This window comes from Poecilia reticulata, linkage group LG14 (genome assembly GCF_000633615.1).
Source record: "Poecilia reticulata strain Guanapo linkage group LG14, Guppy_female_1.0+MT, whole genome shotgun sequence".
Taxonomy (NCBI): domain Eukaryota; kingdom Metazoa; phylum Chordata; class Actinopteri; order Cyprinodontiformes; family Poeciliidae; genus Poecilia; species Poecilia reticulata.
This window is the reverse complement of record NC_024344.1, coordinates 19,694,978-19,699,472: the sequence shown is the minus strand read 5'-3', so window position 1 is coordinate 19,699,472 and position 4,495 is coordinate 19,694,978. Positions and strand designations below refer to the sequence as shown.

The 4,495-nt window shown below is 37.7% G+C and overlaps 1 protein-coding gene across 5 annotated transcripts in view; it reads left to right on the top strand.

Annotated features, from left to right (window-relative positions):
* slc8a2a (solute carrier family 8 member 2a) overlaps nucleotides 1–4,495 on the top strand; it is a 30,075-nt gene that overhangs the window by 6,947 nt on the left and 18,633 nt on the right. The window contains exon 2 of one of the 5 annotated variants that reach the window (XM_008428355.2): nucleotides 1,173–1,244. The exons of the other annotated variants lie outside the window; for them this stretch is intronic. The gene's annotated coding sequence lies outside the window, so the exon portion shown is untranslated. The remainder of the gene's footprint in view (nucleotides 1–1,172; nucleotides 1,245–4,495) is intronic. 5 annotated transcript variants of the gene reach the window in all.

Here is a 4,495-nt window from a genome sequence, read left to right as displayed (position 1 = left end):
TATATTTATTCTCTATATTTTTTTAAGAAATGTTATTTCAGACATATTAAACCTATCTCTTTCTTAGACGTCAGCCAGACTTTTCACAGGAACACACATCAAGTCGGAGTTAGATTTAGCAAAGCAACATCATAACCACCCATTATCTCTGAGTGAAGCTTTAGGTTTTGTTGAATTTTCAAGCATAATAAAACCCGACTTTGTTGAACTTGTTTCATACTGTGCCTCTCAGTAAAATTCAGCTTTACACATCCCGCTATAACCTTATTCGTGAACAAAAAGACAGTTAAACTGCTGCTTAAACTACTGTTTAACTTCACAACTTCTTTGTTCATAAAGGAAGCAAATTCTTGAAGTGGCAGAAAATGACATGTTTTTCAAAATATATTTTATAAATAACAGTCTGACAAGTATGATGTTTCTTTTGGATTCAGCTCTCCAGAGTTAATACTTTGTAGAACTTTTTTTTTTTATTTTGTCATTACAGCTGCAAGTCTTTTGAGATATGCGTTGTGTAGCTTTGCACATCTGCACTCTTTTGATTACCCTGCTTTTATAATATTTGAAGCTAAGTCAGATTTATTCATAGAGTTAATTTTTGAATATCAGTTTTCGAGTCTTTCCACATTTTTTTATGTCTAAAATTTTATTAGGCCATTCTAACACATCACTGCCCTGAACTAAACAATTTTATTGATGCACTAGCTGTTTCAGGGAAAGTTAACCTCTGCCTCAGGATTAGGTTTTGTAGCTTGCAACATGTTTTCTTCCAGAAGTGCTCTATGTCTAGCTAAATCTATTTTCCCATTAACTCTAAAACCGTTTAATTGTCCATGCAGAAGAAAAGCACCCTTACGGCATGATGCTGTAGCCACCATGTATCAACAATGTGGTGGTATCTGCATAAATAGCGTGGCAGGTGTGCCACTCAGTATATGTCTACTGTGAGCAAAAGTAGGCCAGAAAGTTAAATTGTGGTCTCATTTGACAAGAATACCTTTTTCCTCATTTTCTATCTACCCCACCCAGGCTATGGCATTGCCATCTGTCTTTTAACAATGATTTTCCACTTGCCATTCTTCCGTAAAGAAGAAAAAAGAATGACATTCTTCCATTCTTCTTTCTTCTTCTTTTCCCTGCTGTCTCTGCACCCTTTTCTTCCCTTGCTGCAGAAGAAAACCACCTTTAAGGCATGATGCTGTGACCAACATGTATCGACACTGTAGTTGTGTCTGCATCGTGTGGTAGGTGACCCACTCTGTGTTTTTCCACTTGCCATTCTTCCACAAACACCCTATGTGGTAACACTTTATTTGAAGGGGTGTGCATAAGACTGACGTGACACTGTCATAAACATGACATAACATCTGTCATGAACATAAAGAAGTCTTTATGAATTTTTATGACAGTTGTCATGAAGTGTCATTTGGTAAGTAATGASACTTTTAATGCAAAGTTGCTCTAAAAGTTGCATTAAAAGTGCCAACTTTGCATGATTTTGTAAATTATGATAATTTAGTGACATTCATAAAGACTTCTTTATATTCATGACAGATGTTATGTCAGGTTTTTGACAGTGTCATGCTGACATGACATTGTCAAAAACATGACATAACACCCCTTCAAATAAAGTGTTACCCCATAGTTTTTTGAGTCCCTGCCATGTTATGGTCGATTTGCAATTGTGTTTTTGATGATGGATTGAACATAATCAAATCTATTAATTTGATCCCTTCCCTCAGTTTGGATGAGCACCTAATGTGTCTTTTCACAGTGTTTATGAGTTCTGGATGGCTGTGTATGGCTTGGTCATTAAGAATTGGATACAGACATTAGCATTGTGTTTGTGTGGTTTCTTTTTAACATGTAGCTTCATTCTGCTGTGGTCTGAGTAAGTCAAGGTATGATGTGAACTAGGTTTATGTGGTAAACTGGCCGTGGGAAGGTGTTGCTGACAAATGAGCATGGTGAAGGGGCAATAAAGTGTTGCTGGGAGATGGAAACACCAGGTGAGTACTACAGCCACAGCAGTGTTATGATTGTCTTCACACTCCAGGAAGTCTTCTAAATATTCTAGCTGCTAGCCAGTCATACAAATTGTGGGGAGGGTAGTTCATAAAGCCTTTATAAAGAGGCAAAGTAAAACTGAGATTTCAGAATATGCAAAAAACTCAGTTGTGACAACAAAAGATCAAATAGATAGATTTAATGCCTTGTTACTGATTTGGCTTGGTCACACTCTGTCTGTGTGTCTGCCTGTGTGGCCAGATGGATTATTTTACACTCTGATTCATCTGGTTCATTGACAGACCTACAGTAGCGAGCCAAAGCCCTGTGTTATTTATTAAAGGGACGGATCCTTTTCCTTTCTTTGCTTCGGCGGTAAACAGAAAGAAAATAGAACGCTGAGACAGTCTAATAGCCTTGATTTGGCTGTAAACCGATCAGAGGTTGTTCTTGTAATTGAGGTGTTTTAGCAATTTGGCTTGATTGGACCAATTTCCTCCCAGAGTGAATTAAGGCTGAAGTATTTTAACTATATATATTTTATGACTCTTCATAAGAACGTCGAACAAAAAAAAAACTAATTTTCAGCCATTTTAAACGCCTTATGTACATTAATTACTCGGAGTCTACTGATGATTTTGTGCAGTTCAAAGTTTTAAATGTACTTTGCCCACCAGGCCTAGAATGAACTTATATATATCTTTCCTGACATTGTTTGCTTTGGTTGTTTTTAGCCATATCACATTTCTTTCTGATAAATCTTTGGTATTTGAGTTCAAAGTGCACACAAAGCCCTACACCTTTAGTCTTAAATTATAACTGCCTCTTCGTCTTTGAAGACAAGAGGAACAAAGACATAAATCCCCATCCTTGTAGTAGAAGCAATGGATTGCAACCTGTAGATATCCTTACTCTTATAATAGCCTTCATCTTGGCAAAAAGAAAACTTGCTGCATTATCACAGTTTTGTGGTAACAGCAACAAAATACTTCCAGCTGCCATTAAAACTGGACAGATTTAATTCTATCTAGAACCTAAGTCTAAATAGAATTAAATTTGCATAATTTATGGTTATCACAAATGATGCACTGGTATCACTGGTAGGGTGCATTCAGTGGTCAGCACCAACTGAATGCTAGCTCTGTGTTGTAGTTGTCTGAATGAACAGAAAATGCACCACTGTGGAAACCTTCTAGCTTCTTACAGCTTCCACACTGAAGAGTGTTGTCAGGATAACCTTTTAGCTCTTACTCTGTGGTGCGTTCACTGGTCAGAAGAACAGATTTTCCATTTTCAGACCATCTGTTTCCCAATCGGGGCAAGTTAAGCCGAAAATCATCTGCTTTTGATTACCGGCTAATTTCTTGGATACCTCTGAATAGAACCCAACAAAACTTAGAATTAAAAAAGTCTTGATTCACAGAGACCCATCCCCACAATACCTGAATAATGGCCCTGATTGCTCAGAGTTTTAGCAGGAGCACAATATACTGCAAAGGAATATTTGCAGTATTTAAACTGGTGATTTGAATATTGGGACTGTTTTAGTTGTTCAGAAGCATGCGATTATGTGTTACCTTACAATCAGTGTGCTGACACAGGCTTTGATTGACATGCTTTGAAATGGATACACGGGATGGCATAGGATTACATGTGAGAACAGATTACACTCTGAAAAGGTGAAGTAAGTTAAACAACTTACAGTAGAATTCAATTTGTCCATCAAATATAGTTTGTTCTTGTTTACCAGCATGTGGCATGTTCTCAATACCTTCCTGGAAGTTTATTTAGATATCTAAACAAAGTATATTATTTATCAGCATTTATGAAAATATAAGCAAATTGCAATGAGTTCTAGACTATATTTCCCTCCATTTTTCTGGAAGATATATCATTTTATTCATGCCAATATTTTACAGATCTGACTGTAATGGCTGATCCATTGATGTTATAAGTAGAGCAACTTGACGCAACAAGTTGATCTATGCTACATGTCACTGCCTGCATTTACAGTCAAACGCACAACCACAAAAGGATGTTAATCTGGTGTTCAGAAGATGTTGAGTTTGCCCACCTTTCTTCCTGTGACTCAGACTGCATAGAGCTGCTGTTATTGATTACCTGAATGATTTATCTCACCTTTACAGCTGAGTGATCTGAACATGTGAAGGAACCTCCCCTGTCTCGCAGCACCCCTGTGTCTGCGTACGGGAAGGAAATATTAAACTGTGAAAGGTGCTAACTCCTTTCTGCTGGCACTCCTATCAGTGTAAGATAAACCAGGCAATCACTTATCGCCGGTGCTGACAGACAGTGGCTGTGACAGAGGCAGTAAGGGGAGATGAGCTCTCTGTTCTCTGTGCATGAAGAGGGAAAGTGGACCAAAGAGCTATCACCGTCCAGCGACCTCTACCTCCCAGACATGAAACACTTGTAAGCAGAGAGTGAGTCTTATTTCTTACTTGTTTACTTATTGTTTTATTTATTT